Genomic DNA, 22663 nt, shown 5'->3' with positions numbered 1-22663 from the left:
ATAAAAGCTAAAGAGGAATTAACACAATTCTCTAACTCAAGTTACTACTCTTGTACCTGATTTCCTGTATCCCAGAGGAGCACATATGTCACAAGAAAAATAGGTGAGAATACACCTTACAAATGTTAATTGTAAAAATTAAAAACATGATGGTAAACAACAACAACAAGTATAATATTCTCACATAACACAATCACATTCCAATTTATAATGCAAATGCTAATGCACAAACTCCTCCATCAACATGCATGTGGTATCAGGTTATCGAAGTCCTACCTAACTCGAATATATATGCATGCATGATTATGTATAATAAACAAGCATGCAACTCAAGCAATCATTCAAATTAACTCAAAAATCATCATAAAAAACCATCAACAAAAATAGGTCCGACTCTTGAACCACAAGTTTTCCAATAATCATGCCTCGATGTAATCCCACCGGATTACTATTCTAAAAAATATAATTTATTTATATAATTATATTGCATCGTCAAATTGAGTAAATGTGTATTAATACTCAAACAACTCTAAAATCAACAAAACACTCAGAGCGTCTCAAAATGTTATTATATTCTTTCTAACTCAATAGAGTTCTCAAAAACCTCAAAAACAACTCAACAATAACCCTTAACTCTCAAAATGACTCTAGAGTACACAAAAGTATTCTAAAGTGTTCAAAAGTGCTTTATTGACAACTCTTCATAGGTGATAACTCTATTAACTCTAAGGGCTGATAATTTAACTCAATATCTCAAAATTGACCCTAAGATTACCCAAAGGTCAATGATGTTAAAACTTGTTCAAAAATCAGCGAAAAACTCCCCGAACTCGAAACTTCCAAAAATATGCCTTGAACCGTCAGTCCCACCATTGTCGACCGCCGCGATACCCAAATTTTGTTGCTGCCCACCGCAGCTACGCCGCATTGGCCGATTTTTTTTCGACCGCCACACGACACTGTTCTCTCGACCGATTTTCGGTCCCTTACCCGATTTTTTGAATTTTTTTAGATTTTTCGATTTTTAGTCAGACACACCCAATTTTTTGAAAAAATGATTTTTATTTTACTTTTGGGGAAATTTTGGTAAAATTAACGATCGTAAAAATTTTCAAAATATGTGAAAATCACTGAAACACACCAAACTCCTAACCTAACTCACATCAATACATCTCATAACAACATATTACAGCAATATAGGTCAATCAACAACAAATGATATTACGGTGACCATATGAGATTTATCCTAAATCCCATTTGGTCACCATAATAACATACAAAAAAGAAAAATATTTATTTTTCGATGCCAATAGGGTTTTGCTCAAACCCTATTTGGCCAAACACAATAACACACAGAAATAACAATTTCATTCAATCGATGCCAATGGGGTTTTGCCCAAACCCTATTTGCCCAAACATATTACAGGATTAAGGAAATTGAAGAAAGTACTAACATCCATGGAGCTGATGGAAGGGTAAGAAACCCTCACCATCCTGGCTGTCTAATAGTCACCCATAGGTAAAGCAATTCCTCCTTACCTCAAAATTGTAGCTTTTTAGTCAAACCTTCACGCTCATAGGATCGCTCCCCAACTCTGCGTATTCCAAATCCCACGATCTGACACTTCCAAAATTTTTAACTTTTTTACGTTAACCTAATTCAACCTCTCACATAGAATATATATTAACCTAAATATCTCAATTGGACTTCACACCCATTTCTAGCTCACACTCTATAATTCTGACAATTATAACGTGAAATCTCAACTTTTATTTTTATTCTAGAAAAAAATATATTTTCCAATTAATTGTCACACTTTTATTTGATTTAAATAAAAATTATATTTAAATAATTATTTAATGAAAATCCACCAAACATGAATTATTTCTAATAATTCTAGCTACTCTGATTATTAATAAATAATTAAAATTATCTAAATATCTCTTATAATTTAAATAAATTATATTTATTTATCCACTATTAAACTCTATTAATAATTATTAAATTACTAAAATAATCTTACATCTTTTAAAATACTAAAATAATACAAATAACACACATAAACATTCCAATAATTAAATAGAATATTAACTAAAAAGTCAGGGTGTTGGAAAAATCAACCATGAAGGGACAAATCAGCCGCAAAGGAATAACTAGACACTCGGGCACAAATACCGGTGCATACTACATGATGAATTGTCTGAATATTTCTTGAATAATCATTTCAATGTAAAATCAGCCAAAAATGTTTTCCTTACAATCGTTTTCCCTACATAAATTAAATGTGCAAAAATTATTCATATATTGATGACGATTTTTCCAATTACGACAATAGTTTCAAACACAATTATTTTAATTACTAGTTGAGAAAATACAGTCAGTCATTCATGCATGTCATATAATAATTCAATCATAAGGAAAAAGTTAGAAAAATTGTTCCTTTTTACAATAAGACTTGCACAAAGTTTTCAGTTATTAAAGATGGTTCATTTTTAACAATTAAGATTTATATTATCATTATATGACATATACCCTAATCCTATCATGAGAGTGTGGGGAAAATACCTTACTTTGATTCCACAAAACTTTGTGAGAGACGTGAACTGAAACTTCTAAAGACATGACCTTTTTTAGTTAGGATCAGAATGAATTAGAGGTATACAAACAAAAAGAATGCAAATGTGTCACCTTTAATGTGTTGCAGGAAAGCTAAGTGTAAAAGTGGAGGTTTGCTAGAGCCTTGCAAAGAACATTGACAATTTTCACATAAAAAGATATATGATTAGGAAACAAATTGAAATCATAAAGAAATGAGTGGAATGTGATTTTAAATTAGGATGTTACACGAAACTAGAGTGGATATAACTTTATAAAATCTCTTGAATGAGTGAGGAAAGAGGGTGGGGCATGCGGCTCAAAATATTGTTAGGGTTTCTTTTATTGATTTTTCTCTAATAAGCGTACCGACACTTTTTGGAGGCAAAGGTGATTTTTTATATTTAAATATGATAATAAGAAAACAGAAATGATGGTATGGTGTAAGAAACATACTTTTAAATATTAACTTTAATGAGATTCATTATCATTATGAAACTATTGATATTTATTGACATTATCTATTTGTTGTTTACTCTATAAACAAACTAAGAAATCGTTGTAGTTATTCCCATATCAAATTTTGACAGAGAAAATCTTTTCCTGATATTTTTTGTTATAATATTATTTTATTAGTGATATAAAATAAAAATAATTTATAAGATAAAGTAATCTATATTTTTTATGACTTATTAAAGTTCTATGATGTATAATTGGATAGCTTAGAATTATTGACAATTTCTTATAAGTAGACTTAACCTAACTTTTTTTTAATATATATATATATATATATATATATATATATATATATATATATGTGTGTGTGTATTATGCTATTCCAACACAAATAGCTTATTTATATATGCATATATATTATGTCATTTTAAAATCTGAACACAGTTTCCACTCTTATTTCCAAACTTATTTATAATTATTAAATAATATTTCTCCATTTTTTCAAATTACACCTTTTATTTGGAACAATGTTTTTCTCATCTAAAATGTCATTGGTTTTATTTGCTGATTCTTTTCTCATCCATGTATCTATTGTTGAGATGATATGCGTTGACTTATTAAAGGAAATGTATAATTTATTATCTTATGAATCACACAAATCCAAGCTAATTAGTATTAAGATCTTGTACACTAACAAATGACTTATAGTATCGAAGATTACATGTAAGTTACATGGATTGCGGAGTTTGCAGAGGTAAGGACATTTTCTAACCAAATATATATGATTGAGTGCATGTGTGCTTTTATGCATGATTTTGTGTGCCCAAATGGGAACGTGTGTTTGCATTGTGATGCTAGATCTACGAATGTTGATTTCATATGATTTTGAATAAATATATGAATTGTTTGTTGTATGCTCAGTTCGGAATGTGTGTGTGCATCACAATGCTAAACTTGTGAATGTTGTTTGCATATGACTTTGAATAAATATCTAAGTTGTATGTTGAGAAATGTTTATATTACATTTGCATATATGTGGTATGTATATGTCAGGTGGGATGTACGAGATGCGTTAGTTCACGCCCATTCAATACCTATGTTGTTTTCATAATATATGTTGGCCAAGTGGGTCTTCATCGAGGTGTGATTATCAATAATTGGTCCATCTTTTATTCTGCGAGATTTATTAAGTAAATGTCATTCAAGTGGATTAGTCATTAATGGGAGATGCCACATCGTGCGTCACATGTATCATAAATTAATAGTAGGTGCCTACAACACTTTAAGGAGTGGTTAATTTTAGAATCGCGTGCATGTGATAAGCTAGATATGTGTATCATACATATAGAGTCTACATTTATGATACTTATACATTACTTTTATCTATTGATATAAATGATATGGTTGTTTTATTTCATATTGTACTTGCATGTATGTATTCTTTTATATATACATTGTTTTTAGAACATGACCCTCTACTTTTATTGTGGACCAGGCTTATGTCCCAGGTTCTTAAAGGTTTGAGTTGTGCTGGAAGTTGTGAAAGAGCAATGATTGGATTGGTTATTAGAAGCAATAAAGCTTGATGCCACTTAGGGATTTTATTACCCATACGTTATCACTTAGAGACCAAGATCAACATAGGATTTTTTAAAGATTTTTATTGCTCTTTTCTTTAGGGAGAATTCTTGTTGTCTTTATGTGATGTATTCTTTAACCAAATTAAGTGTAAATGAAATGTTTTAATGACAAATAGTTATTGTTGTGATTAATAATCACAAGGAAACAATTGATTGCTAATTATTCTCGTATAATGACATTAAAGTTTATGAGGGGAGGAAGAGGGGAAATGATATCAAATTTGGAAAAATAGTAATTAGCAAAACATGACACTGTTAGGTTTTGATCTTAAGACATAAATGTGAAAGTTGAAAGGATTTTCCATTTAGAAGAATTCAATATTTCTATTTGTAAATACAAGGATTTAAAAGTAAGGTTTGATATTTGGAATTATATTATTATTTTGCAAACACCGCATAGAGTAAGTGATGCAGCCGCAAGTGCATGGTTGTCGTGAAGTAATAAAATAAATATAGAATCATCGAGATAAATGGTTTATGTACCGAATTCTCATTGTATTGATGTATATCTAGAGAAATCAAAACTAGGGATTTTGGCAAACAACTTAACGGAAAAAGCAATTAAATAAAAACATCTTAACAGAAAAATCACTTAAATCTCAAATTGGGGAAAACATGACCCCGGTGTTACAGTTCATATTTCTAATTCAATAACACAATCCTTGTTACATCTATTACGAGAACTTTGTATAAGTTATAGAAAATAGATGAAATTGAGTACTACCTGCTTTCGCTAGCGCATTGCCCCTATCAACGACAAATAATCTGTCGAATTTTACATTGTACTGATTATTCTTCGATGAGTAATTACTTTTTCCTAGCTTTATATTTTCCCAAATTCCCTCATGCGCTTTCACTGCGTTAGATTAGGTTGTTTAAAAATTTGCACTCCAATATCGACACATATCCTTTACGACTATGGTCGATACATGAGAACCACTTACTTTCGTAACGAAGTTGAAATGCATGAAATCAAATTATAAAATAAGTTTAATTAAAATTCTCGCAATCGATAATAACGGATCATACGATAGATCATGAAATAGTCCCTAGTCCCTAGAGAACTACTCACTCATGGTGAGGGCATACACAATCACATAGGTACTCATCATCAAACTCATAACAATCAATCACAACAGATGAATAATAGAAAGATAATGAATTATAAAACTTAAATTATGAATAAACCTTGTTCCACAAAGTTTAGAACAAAAATACTTAGAAACTAGGAATGAAAAGTGAAAAGTTGGGAACCCTAAACTCACAACAGGCTATGAGTTTTATAACAAAAAGTAAAAGTACACAATGTCTTTAGTTCAATACTAATTATTCAGATTTGAGACAAATGAAATATTTCCTAAGAGATGCAATTAAGAGAGAATAAATCCAATTAAGGAAACAAAACAAATTTTCAAACTTTCTCTTGCCTCCCTACTGCGGGTGTAGCAAGCCTCTGACATTACTAATGGGAAGCTTTACATGGGGAATCTAGGGCTTCTTGTTGTTATGGGTGGCCGTAGCATCCCCCTGGTTTTTGTATGGGAGAAATTGCATTTTTTCCATTTTGCCCCATTTTGCTTGGCTTTGATCCTTCTTTGTCTTGGATACTCATTAGACCCTGGAATTAGAAAGAAAGAACAAACCAAAATATAAAACATGATAATTGAAAGTAAATTGAACAAAATGAGGTAATATACTAAAGGAAAACTACTAGAAATAACGTTGCAGAGACCACTTATCAGTAGATGGGTATATATAGGGAGATCTAAATAAACCAATTTGCATATACCCTTGATTTTTTCACTAGCACCATCATCAAAAGTAATATAACTATTAGAGTAGGGCTTTAACTCTTCAAGATAGTAATCCTTTTCTCCAGACATGTACCTGAAATACCTGCTATCAAAGTACAAATCTTCCCTTGAGGAAACTCTAGGAGAAGTATGATCTATTAGACTTGAGGTTGATTCTTTGTGTTTCCATACATTCCTTGCTTAAGGTTTCTTGCCCTTATTTCTGTTGATCCATGGATGATTATAAGACTGAGGGTATCCATATAGCTTATAACGAAAGGGCCTTATATGACCATATCTTCCATAGTGGTGACATCTCCATGATGAGTTCTCGTTTCTTCTATAGTGAGGGTCCATATGTTAAGTAGGATGCTGAGACATGTGCTCCTTCATCTGAAACTCAGTTTTCTTCTCATGAGAAACAAACTTCTTAGAGGGAATTCTGATCTTTTTATTTATGGAACTGTAGTCAAACCATGTCTCCTTCATATTCACTAACATCTTCCCAACTTCCAAGATCTCATCTAACATATAAGAACCATTATTCAACATACATACAACCTTTTTCATATTATCAAGTTATGCAAGCTTCCTTCGACTGAGTGAGCAAAAGTCGGTATGTTTCATCCAATTCTTCACCAGTGATTTCTTCATTACTAGAATCACTACCAGAATCATATTTTCCAGTGAAAGTCACTACCTTGTTAGTTGTTACCAAGTGATTTATGTAACGCCCTAGACTCCTTTCAAGATTACCGACTTACCCCACAAACCAACACAGGTCTTTTCTGCATGCTTTGTCCTCACTCACACACTTTTCGAAAAACTTCCCAAAAAGTCTCTCATCCAAATACTACTCCAAGTCAAACATCTTTAACTATGTAGTTCTTATTTGTTAGGCCACCGAAAAGAAGATGCATATTGTTGGTATAAGTAATACCAATCCATCCCCATAAGCATTCCTTTAACCATGAAGTCCAATTCCTGTACACCCATAGGATCCCTCTCATTCTAATGTGAACTTGACGACTAGTCTCCGCCTTCTTCGGCCTCGAGTGTTACATCCACTCTCCACCCTCTTCGCCCTCGGGCGATACATGCCAACCAACTTCCACTTGGTTCATCCCTGAACCACATCGTACCGAGAGAGGTCTAAATTTGATACCATTTGTAACGCCTCATACTACTTTCAGGATTACCTGATGACCCCACAAACCAACACATGTCCTTTCAGTATGCTTTGTCCTTACTCACACGCTTTCCGGGAAACTTCCTAGAAGGTCACCCATCCAAATACTACTCCAAGTCAAACCTCATTAACTATGGAATTCTTATTTGTTAGGCTACCTAAAAGAAGATCCATATTATTGGTATAGATAGTAACAATCAATCCTTATAAGCCTTCTTTCAACCATGTAATCTCATCCCTGTACAGCCTCAGGATCCCTTTTATTCTGATGTGAATTTGGCGACCACTCCCCTCCTTCTTTGGACTCGAGTGTTACATCCACTCTTTGCCCTCTTTGGCCTCGGGTGTTAAAATTGAAATTCCTTTTATTCTATTTATTTAGAAAGGCAGGACATTCAACTTTACTATGGCCAAAACCTCTACACTCATAACATTGAGCTCACTTGCCTTTGTTAGGCTTGTCTTCATCTTTGAATTTGTGTTGGGGACCAATGTTCTTGAAGTTGTCATGCACATTGACTTCAATATTTTTCCTTCATTTTCTATCCAGTCTCTTCAAGTATTTGTTAAAGTTTTTACCAATAAGAGCTATAACATCTGGTAGACTTTCACCTTTATCTCCATCCTCTTCAGTATTGGATACAAAGGCAATACTATTTTTCTTCTTTTTAGTCATGTTATTTATAGCCATATCAAAGGTTTGTAGAGAACCAATGAGTTCATCAACTTTGGTGTTGCTTAAGGCTTAGGCTTCTTCAATAGCTATAACCTTCATATCAAACTTATTCTCTTCTAATGCAAAATAAGTGTTGGCAATGTCACGCAACCCAATGTTGAGTCAAAGATGGATTCATATTCATTCATTCACAGATTCTCAAACTTTATTGTGAGGAGTTACAACCTTGACATACGAACTTTGAATGTGCCTTCATAAAGATTTGATTTGTTTTGATTCAAATTTAAATCTCTAATTAATTATATTTGATCTTATTCAATCTTACAAACAAATCTAATTAATGCATTGAAACACAACCAGAAATTTTGCTAAAAACAACAACAATCATGGCCTGCTGACAAATGTCATATATTGCGCACATGCTGGAACATCGTGTCCCACATGTGTCATTTCTTCACAAAAACATCTTGAACACTCCATGTTATTTTTCATAATGAATCCAATCAAAAGGAACATCATTGTTGTTTAAACTGAGATTGATATTATAGGTCTATTGTTGATTTTATTGTAGTTTTGTTGAGAGAATTTTTTTTAGTTGTTGTTTAACGTAAGTTGTTCTTTTTTAATTGTTGATGTTGTTGTTGTTATTTAGTTGTTCTACTTCCCAAAGTTATAAAGAGCTATATGTTGTAGTTTAGTTGTTGTTATTGAGTTTGGGTTTGAGATTGATATTGAGATTATGTTTTTGTGATTCTTTGTGCAACTCTTATCTTGTTTCGTCGAACATGTCAAGTGGATAACTTGTCTTTGAAGATATAACATATTAAATTTATTTTGGAAATAATAATATAAAAAATTATGTTGTATTTGAAACATATCTTACACTAGTTAATGTTTTTCTAGCATTCTGCAACTCATCATTTATATAAGGTTCTTTTATAATTAAAATCTTTCCAATACTTTTATTTTTCGTTCAACTTTATTCCATACTTGTTCATTGGCAAAGCATCAAATTTTATGCTTTCAAGAATGAATTAGTAAAAATGAAGTGTTGAGTAAAGAACTTGAAACATTGAAAAGATTCTAACCATTAAAAAAATGTGAGATGAATGATGAGTTACATGATGCTCAAAAATCATTGATTAGTGTGATTTATTATTAAAATATTATATAATTATTCATATATTTCCTAACCAATTTGAGAAGTTATATGTTCAGTTATGACTTGATGAAATAAGAAATTCATATTAGATATAATAAACTTAATCATGTTTTACCCATTGGTAGAATATTAAAACCAAGGAGAAATGTGTTTTTTCCATTTAAAAATTCCAAAAAGGATCTACATAGGAACTAAATCCACGACCTTTACGTATTACTCATCGGTGGAACTAAAACTAAGAGGTAAAGTGACACACTTTTTATGATGTTCTTTGTTACCTCGCATTTGAAACCGAGGTAACGCCTCATTTTCAACCGAGGTTAAATTTGTTTTTTGTTGTAGTCGCTTCTTTAGATAACCTGAAAAACATGGTTTGATATTGTCCTTATTTTTGATGATGGTAACTCATTTCTTAGGTAGGTGGTAAAAGAAACGAGCATGTGTATATTTGGAGTGGTTAAACACACTTAGAAACTACTCCTTCAGTCCCAAAAGATTTGTCACATTTAGATAAATTATTTGTCTTAAAATATTTGTCACTTTACCTTACCAATGCAATTTTTATTTTTATTTTCCCGTTGTACCCTCTAATTAATACTCTTAATTTATTATTTTCTCACTTTCCATTAAGGCTAATTCGAATACACCACCAATTGATAAGGATAATTTGGTAAAATCATTATTCTCTCTCTTTTATTCATTACATTTTCTTAATATGTGTTAGAATGTCAAGTATGACACTTATTTTGGGATGAAGGGAATAATACACATATGTGAGACTATTTTCCATCAAACTCATCATCTATGAACAATTCTTGAGGTTGTTGTACTGGGTCTTGGATAAAGTAATGAGTTATGAAGTCGATTTTTTTGTTTGTCTTATCTAGCTTCTTGATTATGGTCTTGAGTATGTCTTCAATTGAGGGTAAATGAGGGGTTTTATAGTCAAAGTCTTCCATATCTTCAGTTTCTTAATGATCATTCATCTTTCTTTTCTCATCTTTTCATTGTCGTTAAAACTAGCTCTCCTATCTTTGTTACATCTTCTACAAACTCTTCTTCTCCAAAGTTGAATGTAGTGTGTTCTAGGATTTTTGTGATTAGATCACCATATGGTAGGCACACTCATTTTTTATTGTTTCCCTTAATGTATTGGATTACTTAATTTTCTTAGCTTGTCTTGATTTTCTTTTTGATTATCCATATAGCTTCAACATCAAACTGAGTTATGAGACCGAAATTGCTTTTTCTTGGAAAAAGTATGTGATTGGTCACATAATGGATCATTCGACTGTCGGGGAGAATGTACCATGCAGTGAACGGATTTGGTATCAAGGATGATGGGTTTTTCAACAGTAAGGACGCAACAATCTTGTGGTTGAAGTGTATCCATGATCTCCTGGTTCGAGGATAACATCTTTCTGGGAAAAATAAAGGATGTTTACAAACTCTTCCAATGATAGAGATATTCTAGGCCTTTATACTTAAGAATAAATTATTCCATCGATAAAGTAAAGATTTGAGAAAAACATCTCAACTAATAATGGATACACCTTTTTTTAGGGGCTATAGAAAAAGGTGGACAAATTTAGCTCTTCAAAATATTTGAAAAACTCACATTCTTTAAAAGATTTTAAATCCAAGGTGTGAATTCTCAAGATGGTTATATTAGAAATGTCTTTGAGGAATATTTCTTCTTGACCTTGAGACGTGAAAGCATCAGAGAGAGGACTAGAGGCAAAACTCAACCACCTAGGAACCATGATGATGATTTTGAAGGAATAAACCCACACACATAACTAGAGAGAAATTTAAAATATGCAATATAAAAGATATATATATATATATATATATATATATATATATATATATATATATATATATATAGAGAGAGAGAGAGAGAGAGAGAGCAATGGTTACCTATTTGTAGTGTAGCTTCAAACGCATTTGAACGTGTAAACGTTTCAAGTAATTAATGGAGATTGTGCATAATAAAAGAGAAAAATTATTCCAAAAGTAGTGTCACAATCGATTTGGGGCTCCAAGTGATTGGATGATTAGATATATGGAGATATTGATCAATTTTCGTTAATGCAAAGATCTGATTGACTTATAGGAGAAGTTTCAATCATATCTGATTTGAAAGGGAGCTCGCAAAGGTCCTCAAATCGATTGGCTTAAGGCTCTATATGGTTGGGCTTGTGTAATTCTGCTTCCTAAGTGGTTTTTGGGCCTTGTGCTAGTTTCGATTTGACTTTTTCAATTTTTTTCACCCTTGCCCAACTTTATCTACACCTCATTTCTATAAAATAATAATAAACTCAACTACTGGGTTAGCTGAATTATTTTAATTGATGAGTGAAAATTAAATGCACTATTTTAAAGGATTAATCAAAGTTTTCTGATCGGTTTAACTTTAAAATAGTGCTCTACCTTAATTATCAAGAAACTTTGATAAAGATTCTATCTTTGAAAGGGAACACCAACACATTGTGGTGTGTCCTTCTCTATGAATCGTTATATACGAGAGTTAGTTAAACAATGAGATAGTTATGTCCATCACAGACATATCTACTCAACCTACTATGAGGCTACTATGAGTTGATTAAACAATGAGATAGTTATGTCCACCACTATTGATATACACCATCATCAATTAGCCTCATATCTGAGACTTTAAGCTCAAAACCTACTATATACTTGAGATTATACCCTTTACTTTGCACCACTTCATTTAATATGCTATCAGGCTTCATAAAAGCTATAAAGCACCTATGTAAAACATATTAAGGTTTCACCTTTGGTACCCAAATTTTCTTAGGTCTATGTGTGTTAGTTGCTCTATAAGGTCTAGGATCACTATCTTTATACCTTTTAAGTTTATTGAAACAAAAAAGCTATAAATAGCCTAGTATATTACAATTAGAGCACTTATAAATAGGCGAGTTTGATTTCTTCCTATTTAATCCTTTACTAGGTTCTCTATCGGGTTTAAAACCTAGTCCATTTTTATTTAAGGAAGTCCATTTCTAACTTAAGCATTTTATTACTTCCTTTTCAACGAGACACAGGTCTCACATATTCATGTTAAGTTTCTAGCGTTAGACATTTCTAACTAAAGCATTTTATTACTTTCTTCAACAAACTTTAGATACTCCTTAAGGTCTAAGTTATGTTTTTTATAATCTTATCATTTTCTTCAATTAACTTAGTACTTATTTTAAACAACCATTTATGAGATTTCTTTGTTACCTCATGGTCATCTTTCTCGTAAGATACTTTCAAGTAGATCTCATATTCTTAGTTGGAAGACCTTTCTTCTATGGTTTTCCCAGATGTCGACTCTTATTTATTTGTGGAGGTTCCATTTTCTTTACTTACGAAGATTCCACTAGATGATGCTTCTTCTTCACGTCTTATCACAGATGAAGTTCTTTAATTTAATGTTGAATACTCCAAAGATCATTCAACCACTGAGTATGTTATTTCGAAGGAGATTATGGGAGTTATTTGATAGGTGTTTGATGAAGTTGTTGAGCTTATGCCTTCATCTGTAAGTAGTTTAACTAGTTCATTCAATTTTTCTATGATTTCATCCTTCTTTGATTTTTCCTGAAATTCATAAACACTTAAATCTCTTTATTTATCATCCAATTTCCAATTCTTAACTGTTAGACATTTGTTGTTAACAAATGTTTTGATAACATTTGTAAATTTGATGACACATTTATAAATGGAGCTTTCATCTTCTTTACCCCATGTGTTCATTTCTTCTAGTTCGATACTTGGAGAAACTTAATATATCATTTCAAAAGTATCCTACATTTCCTTGGTATATTTGAAATTATACACATAAAGGAGTGGGTGTGAGAAATCGAGTATCCTACTTAGAAAATTCTTGGTTTTAAAATCAATTTTGAATTTTCTCTTTTCCTCTATGATCCAAAGGAAATCGAGTTTATGTACTACTTCTCCATCTATTTGGTCGGTAGGGAAAAATAGACCATTGATAATTGTTTCCTGCAATTCTAAATCAATACTTTGAATAAATTTTTCGAATATATGTTTCCATAGTTCAAACCTATCACCATTAAACGGTGGAGGTGTGTTTGTAAAAGATCTCTTGTTAGAAAAGGTGTTGAAACTCCACACATAAGATAAGGGGGTGAAATGTGGGTTTCAAAAAGCCTATAGTTTGAAAACATATTACTATCAATTTCAGAGTTCAAAACCATTTTTAAAAAATGTTTTAGAAATAGCAGCGAAAAATAAAGAGTTACGGGTAAGAGAAATGACACCAAAGAATTATACAGGTTAGGCCAAGAAGATGTAATCATGTCCTCCAAAACAATGATTCTTAAGAGATTTATTCCCAAAACAAAGCTTTTAACATGTTTAACTTTTAAACCTAAACAAATACTCCCTTAAGGATAAATTATTCAACCAAGAGAAAAAAACTCATTGTTGAATTTACAATAAAACACTTTCTAGAATACAAAATTCCTTACCAAACACACATGCTTTCTCATAACACTATGGCTAAATTAAAGTGAGAGAAATTAGAAAATGTTTTATAGAGAGAAAGAGAGAGATTGAGGAGTGAGATAGCAGGCTCACGTTTATGGATGTGAAAATTTGAAGAGAGAGGCCTCTATTTATAAGCTAGAGGTTGGCATAGTAAAGGAAAGATCCATGAGCCAAAATTAATGTGTCAATCGATTGGCTCATTGTCCTAATCAATTGGAAGCCTAAAATTAATCGATTACAAATTCTCAAAAAGGAAAAAATGGATACAGAGACGTTGCCCTTCATTAAGATGTTGTCTTAATAAGTTATGGATAATTTTTGCACTTACCAAATTGATAGGGTAAAGGATCCAATCGATTGGATAATTCAAAACTTTTTCCAAAACTTCATGACAGTTCCTGAATCAATTGGCTACACTCCAAAGGGACTTTAGGTTATTCACTTTGAGAATTAAGGAATTTAAAACATGTTTGTGTTTGTTTGTGTGTGTGTGTGTGATTTTATCCATGTCACTTTACGAGAATGCCCTTGTGTTTTTACAAAACATGGTTCACTCAAACACGTCTGGGCGAGATTTCATACTTATCATCATTTGGCCAAACCCCACTTGTCATCATTTGGATTTGATCACTTATTTAGATAACCCGCAAAACATGGAACCACTGGAAGAAGGTTGAATCTCAAGAATAATGGATAGGCAGTCTCAAAAGTCACCCAGACGAACTTGTTACAAAACGAAGCAAAAGGCATGTTGAAGGTGATGTCCCCAACGAGCCCTACCCCCCTAAGATCCATATGCAAGGCGAGAGTTCTTCACAATCCCTATATTATAATACGACCATAGTCTTAAAAGAGGACACATCGGGTGAGCGCTTTTCGTCTGTTAGGAATGACATGCCCCTTAATCCTCAATGTGTATGGATCCAACATTTGACAACATAAAGTTTACATGTACTCGCATCCCTTTTCATGAAGATTTCCCTCGAGACTATCAGGTTATTATAACAAGGCACTTCATACATTATCTGACTTGGTAGAAAATAATTTGCTAAGGGGCATGCTGATGAATCAAGCCCAATGTGAGAACCACACTTAGGCTGTGAATGAGCTGAAGTCCATACTCGCCATTTCCAAGGGAAATCTTGCCAAAAGATACGATATCCAGTATACATCCTAGAAAGCCATCAGGGGGAGTATTCTGTCAGACTATCTTGCTCAACAGCCGGTTGAAGATTATGAGCCGATGAAGTTTGATTTTCCAGATGAAGACATCATGTTCCTCAAGATGAAAGACTGTGAAGAGCCAATCGTTGAGGAGGGACCTGATCCAGATGAAAAGTGGACTTTGTTGTTTGATGGGGCTGTCAATGCCAGAGGAAGTGGAATTGGCGCTGTCATTACTACTCCGAAAGGTGCCCACATGCCTTTCACCGCTCGTCTGACTTTTGAGTGCACAAATAATGAAGCTGAGTATGAAGCCTGTATCTTGGGTATTGAGCAAGCCATTGATTTGAGAATCAAGACTCTGGACATCTTCGGAGATTCAGCTCTAGTGATCAATCAAGTGAATGGTGATTGGAATACTCTCCAGCCCAATCTGGTCCCTTACAGAGATTACACGAGAAGATTGTTGACTTTCTTCACAACAGTAAAGTTGTATCACATACCTCGTGATGAGAACCAGATGGCAGATGATCTTGCCACTCTATCCTCCATGATCAACGTGATTCGGTGGAACCACGCTCCCAGGATCGATGTGATGCGCCTCGACAGAGCCGCGTATGTGTTTGCTGCTGAACTGGTAGTTGACGACAAGCCCTGGTATCACGACATCAAGTGCTTTCTGAAGAATCAAGAGTACCCTGCAGGGGCATCCAATAATGATAGAAAGACTTTGAGAAGATTGGCAGGCAGTTTCTTCTTGAACAAAGACGATGTGCTGTATAAGAGGAACTTCGACATGGTCTTGCTCAGATGCGTGGATAGACACGAAGCGGATATGTTAATGCAGGAAGTTCATGAAGGCTCCTTCGGTACTCATGCCGGCGGATATGCAGTGGCTAAGAAATTGTTGAGAGCGGGATATTACTGGATGACCATGGAATCTGATTGTTTCAAATATGCTCAGAAGTGTCATAAATGCCAGATTTATGCTGATAAGGTACATGTGCCGCCAAATCCTTTGAATGTGATGTCTTCACCGTGGCCTTTTGCTATGTGGGGCATCGATATGATTAGAAAGATTGAGCCGACCACCTCCAATGGGCATCTCTTCATCCTTGTTGCCATAGACTATTTCACAAAGTGGGTCGAAGCAACATCGTTCGCGAATGTCACCAGACATGTGGTTGCCCGTTTCATCAAGAAAGAAATCATTTGTCGCTATGGGATTCCCGAAAGAATCATTACTGATAATGGTTCTAATCTCAACAACAAAATGATGAAGGAGTTGTGCCAGAACTTCAACATTCAGCATCACAATTCTTCCTCTTACCGCCCTAAGATGAACGGTGTTGTTGAGGCGGCAAATAATAACATAAAGAAGATTGTGCAGAAGATGGTCGTTACGTACAGAGATTGGCATGAGATGCTATCCTTCGCCTTGCATCGGTACCGTACTTCAGTACGTACATCGACCGCGGCAACCCCTTACTCCCTTGTGTATGGTATGGAAGCAGTCCTACCTGTTGAAGTGGAGATTCCTTCTCTAAGAGTCCTGTTGGATGTCAAGTTAGACGAAGCTGAATGGATTCGGACAAGGTTCAATGAGTTGAGTCTTATCGAAGAGAAGCGAATGGCAGCCATTTGTCATGGGCAGTTGTATCAGAGTCGGATGAAGAGAGCCTTTGATCAGAAAGTGCGTCCTCGACGCTTCCAGGTCGGAGATTTGGTGTTGAAAAGGATCCTTCCTCCTCAGACAGATCACAGGGGCAAGTGGACTCCTAACTATGATGGACCGTATATTGTCACCAAGGTTTTTGATGGTGGGGCCTTAATGCTTGCAACTATGGATGGTGAAAACTTCACTTCCCCTGTGAACTCAGACGCAGTTAAAAAATACTTCGCATAAAATAGACCCGCTGGACGGTAAAAAGAATAGTCCAGGCAAAAATGGGCATCCCGACGAACCAAGAAAATGAAAAGGTTCGGGCAACAATTAGGGATTAAAAATGAAAAGATCGTACACCCGGTAAGTTGAAAACCTGAAAAGGCAACTTAGGCAAAAATGGGTATCCCGGTGGATTGAAAACCCGAAAAGGGCGATCCAGGCAAAAGTTAGGGATTAAACGAATGACTGCGTTCTGAGTAGTTCTGAATCTCATCTCGTGTCAATGACTAGAAACTTTTGAAGGATAGGAAACAATCCAATCACTCTTTTCAGAAAGCTGATCATCTGGAGGATCTTGAAGACGAGCAAGTCATAGCAGAATTGGAACCCAATAGAAATCCATTTCACATTGCCATTAGATTAATTTCTGTTTTTATCTTTTGTGCGATTACCTCTTTCTAGGGATTGCTTCCTGATGAAAATGCCTACCCAGAGGCCATTCAATCAATAAAATCATGTTATTCAGTATATCTCTGTTTTCATTTTCATTTTGCTATTTTGTTTGCAAAAATGACGTCCGAATTTTTTATAAACAATGCATCATGAAACATAAGAGCTTTACAGGTACATGCTTAATAAACATTTAAAATTGCTGTAAATGTTAAGTGCTTTAGATCATCTATTCAGAACAGGTACCCTCGGGGAATTTCCTTAAGGTTCCCAGCCGATGATCACGAATGTTTTCCCCCAACAGTCGAAGTTGGTATCTTATCCCTGCAGAGCTGATCAGAGCATTGGATTCTTCGATCCCCAGCAGGCTCTCACTGTTGTACCTCCCCCAAGCGGTTGTTTCAGAATATACACTCCCCAATAGAGTTGACAGTGTCAGACTATATATCCCCAGCGGAGTTGACAGTGCCAGACTGTATCTTCCCAGCAGAAGCGGCTGCTCCTCAGGGTTCGATCCCAGATCGATGATCTCGACGCCAGATCCATGGTCTTTTTCCTTGAAGCAGAATCTCGGTATCGTATCGGTGTTTACTTCCCCTACTAAGTCGTCTCTCTCGCAGATTATGGTTGCCAGAACCACTATCGCTTTCCCCAACAGCAGGTTTTCAGTGTCATTCTCTCCCCAGTCAGAGTCTCGGCATTTCGTCATTGCTAGAACACCGTGTGGCGGGTCATTTCCCCACAGAGTTCTTTGCGCTGTGCATCTCCAACAACCTTGTCAGGGTCCAGAAGATGGTGATCATTTCCCCAGCAGATTCCTTTGCCTCGGCTTGGCATTTTACCTAGCATTTCGCATCCCTGCATGTAGAATCATATTGCATTGCATCCTCCCAAATCGCGTAGCATTTCCATTTTCATGGAGCATTACGCCATTGAAAAATTCAAACATACACATGTAAGTGTTAGATACCCAAAAGTGCTAATTTGAGCTATCAGATATGGGTATCTTTCACTCCATTTCCTTGCTAAAGTGTTCGAAACCACCTTTGTTTTGGATGAAATGCAATTTAATGATAAACGATCTTGGTACCTTTGATTTGTGTGGTATTGTGCAGGAAGTAGGCATGAAATAATAGAAAGTGAAGACACAAGAAACTTGGCAAAGGGATCAAATAAAACAAGCATTCATCATCTTGCTCGCTAGGCGAGGGCTGTGGCGAAGGACTCGCTAGGCGAGCGTCCAGCGAAAGCCCAGCGAAAAGCTCCAGTATTTTACAGTGGAAAACATGACCACACTCGCTAGGCGAGCTTCCAGCGAGGTGTGTGGCGAACACGTCCAGACTTGGTGAAAAGCGCAGTCAACACTCGCTCGCTAGGCGAGCCTTTAGCGAGCTCCCAGCGAGCATTCCAGTAGCAAAACCTCTCAAGCTCGCTGGAGCGAAGGTTGGAGCGTGCCCTTCGCTAGGCGAAGGTTTTGTTCGCTCAGCGAACATGACAGTCTGGCAATGGTTGTTTCTCTGGGCGCAGGTGCCTCAGGTGCCTCATTTAGGGGCTCGCTAGGCGAGCCATTCTGCTTGCCTAGCGAGCAAGACAGCCCAGTAGCAGCTCTATAAGTAGCAAGGGCTACTTTTTGGAGCCATACCTTATTTTTCCATACTTTTGTACTTTTTCTAGATATTTTTTACAGCATTGTTCTAAGGATCTTTTGTGACCTAGAAACCATTTTTCTTCATCTCTTAACCATCTTTCATAAAAAGAAGGTGGATTCCCATCCAATCTCGATTATTCGACCCGGATGTTGATCAACCTTCTTCCGAAACTTGTTGACCAAGCTACCATGAAAATGAGTAGCTAAGTCCTTCATTTTGTCAAGGTTAGATGTAGATGATCATTAGCTTTGTGTGTAAATGTAAGGATCTTCATTTGTAAACTCTTTAATGGTGAATATATGGTGAAAACTTTGTTCTTATTGAAAACTCTTTGTGTTGGTTTATGATCGAGAGATGTTTACTAACTCTTAACCTAGGTTTTCATCCAATCTTGTTTGTTAGCTAGAGATAGTAATGAATGATTTTGTTCACCATAAGTTTGAACCAAAAAGTTGTCATTTTGATAGATTGTGTTAGAGATAAACAATGGATCAAAATGGGAAAACTCACAATGTGTGTTAGAGATAAACACATTGGGAGGACTTTGTGAAATAGTTTATCATCTAAAGGAGTTTATAAGTTTTGTTGATCTAACATATACATGCAAAGTGATCGTCGAACCCTAACTTTGGCAATATTTCTCAAATATTCAAACCAAAACTTTTACCGCATTTTATTACACTTTTATGCAAGATACCGTGACAAATACCAAAACCCCATTGTTACCTTAAGCTAAGAATTAAAACAACTGTCGAAAGGCGGTGATATCTCACAATCCCTGTGGATACGATAACAAAAACCTGACACTTAAAATTACATTCAACAAAATGGCGTCGTTGCCGGGGATTGTGAATTGATATTGCGAGCATCGCAATAGTTGTTTAAGTTTTAGCTTTCGAATTTTTGACTTGTGCTTGTAATTTGTTTGGTTTAGTGTGCAGCTTACGTTTTATGCGAGGGCAAAACAACTGTGGACGAACTTCTTTTTGATCCTGAGATCGAGAGAACCGCAAGGAGGCTTAATAGCAAAACGAGACGAAGGAGGCAACAAGAGAGACATCGACAAGAACAAGGAGAAAGTTCTTCTACCACAAATCCACCACCATTCATACCTAACATGGAGCCACCACCACCACCGCCTATTTCTACTCCATGCATAAACAGTCCAAGAAACACTGCTCAGTTTGCCAACCACACGGGAAGGCAAGCTTAGATGAAAACGGGAACTCTCAATTTATTATATGGAAGTCCATTCACCAGAATGGACCATGAAGATCCCTTTTCTTTCCTCACAAAATTTTATGAGATAGCATTGGCGGCCGGAGTGGATCAGGCTCAGGAGCTACCGTTATTCAGAAGATTATTTCCCCACGCTTTGCTCGGCAAAGCAAAAGATTGGTACTTAGATCAAACAGCAGCCGTCATGACAGACTGGAACGTGTTAGAAGAGAAGTTCATCGAAAGATTCTTCTCCCATAACCGGTTCATGGAATCCAAGACGGCCATCTCAGTGTTTGCACAAGGAATCAATGAATCCTTAAATGAAGCGTGGGAAAGATTCAAATCCATGATTCGGAAGTGTAAAGGGCATGGATTTGATGAGATGACTCAAATCCATATTTTCAAAAATGGACTTCAACCAAATTGCAAGACGTTGTTGGATGCTACCTCGGGTGGCTCTTTATTGTCTAAAAGTGCCGAAGAAGCTACAAATATCATAAATCGAATGGCTCTAAATGATCTTCAGAGTCAAAGTCGAGGCAACTCTTTGAAAAAGCCGGGAGTGCTTGAACTAGGGACGAACGATGCCATCCTTGCGCAAAACAAGCTCATCTCACAACAAGTGGAACTCTTAACGCAACAGATAAAAGAGTTGAGGGAACCTTCTAAAGCTAAACAAATAGCTTGTTGTGAGCTTTGCAAAGGTGAGCATGACACCGGATTCTGTCCACCTCCGGGGTTCGAAGATGTAAACTACATGGCAAACCAAAGGGACTACCAACCGAGACAACAACAACAACAACCTTATCAACCAAACCCTCAAAATCAACAACCACATTTCCAAGGGAACCAAGGGTTCCAACCTAGGAGTAACTATTACCATAACCAAGGTTATGGAGGTGGTTCTTCTAGCCGTCAAAACCCTCCCCAAAATCCTTATCAATCTCAACAACCGTCGGTCGTAACTTTTAAGTTGGAAGAGACATTGACGCAATTCATGCAAATGTCAATGGCAAATCAAAAAAGCAACGACGCGGCTATAAAAAATCTCGAGACTCAAGTTGGGCAACTTGCTAACCAACTCGCGGAACAACAAACCGGTCCTTCCTTTTCGGCAAACACGCAAACAAATCCTAAGGAGCATTGTAAAGCGATCACAACGAGAAGTGGGAAGGAGTTGATGAGTGAGAATAACAAAAGAGTTGAGAGTGAACAAAGAGAGAAAAAGAAAGAAAATGAGGAGGAAATAGTGGAGGAAAATATTGATGGTGAAGTGGGGGAGTGGAGTGAGGAGGAAGAAGTTGAAAATAACGAAAAGAATGGTGAAGTTGAAAAGAAAAAAAGTGTGGAGATTGAGAAAAATACGAGTGATGAAGTAATGGGGGAGGAAGTGAAAAAGCCTAGATGGAGGAGTTCTAGAGTTGCAAAGGGAAAGGAGGTAGTGAGCACTACTCCAATCCAAAACCTTCCTTATCCTCATGCCCCGTCCAAAAGGGAGAATGAACGACATTACGCCCGGTTCATGGATATTTTTAAACAACTACAAATAAACATTCCGTTTGCCGAAGCCTTGGAGCAAATGCCCAAGTATGCCAAGTTCATGAAGGACATACTTACAAAAAAGCGGAGGTATACGGAACCGGAGACCATCGTCCTTGATGCGAGCTGTAGTGCCATTATTCAAAGGACGCTTCCAAAAAAAGAGGTTGATCCGGGAAGAGTTACTTTGCCAGTTAAAATTGGAGATATCTATGTCGGGAAGGGACTAATTGACTTGGGGTCAAGCATTAATCTTATACCTTTGTCAATTATAAAGAGGCTTGGCAACATTGAAATTAAGTCCATCCGAATGACGTTGCAATTGGCGGATAAGTCGACAACCCATCCTCATGGCGTAGCCCAAGATGTTTTGGTTAAAGTCGACAAATTCTTTTTCCCGATCGATTTTATTGTTATTGATATGGAAGAAGATGATGATGCTCCGCTCATCTTGGACCGACCGTTCATGAAAACCGCGCGAATGATGATAGACGTTGATGACGGTTTAATGAAGGTGAGAGTCCAAAATGAGGAAGTAACATTCGATCTATTCGAAGCAATGAAGCATTCAAAAGATAGAAATGAAAGCTTTCGCATCGATGTGATCGAAGAAGCAGTTTTGGAGGTTTCTAAGCATATTCATGAGATATCTCCTATGGAGTTAGCTCTTGACGACTCATTGGAGGTTTTCACCGTTGAAGAAGAGCAAGCTCTTG

Source organism: Lathyrus oleraceus, chromosome 1 (genome assembly GCF_024323335.1).
Source record: "Lathyrus oleraceus cultivar Zhongwan6 chromosome 1, CAAS_Psat_ZW6_1.0, whole genome shotgun sequence".
NCBI lineage: Eukaryota > Viridiplantae > Streptophyta > Magnoliopsida > Fabales > Fabaceae > Lathyrus > Lathyrus oleraceus.
The sequence above is the reverse complement of the archived record's forward strand: the minus strand, read 5'-3'. Positions refer to the sequence as shown.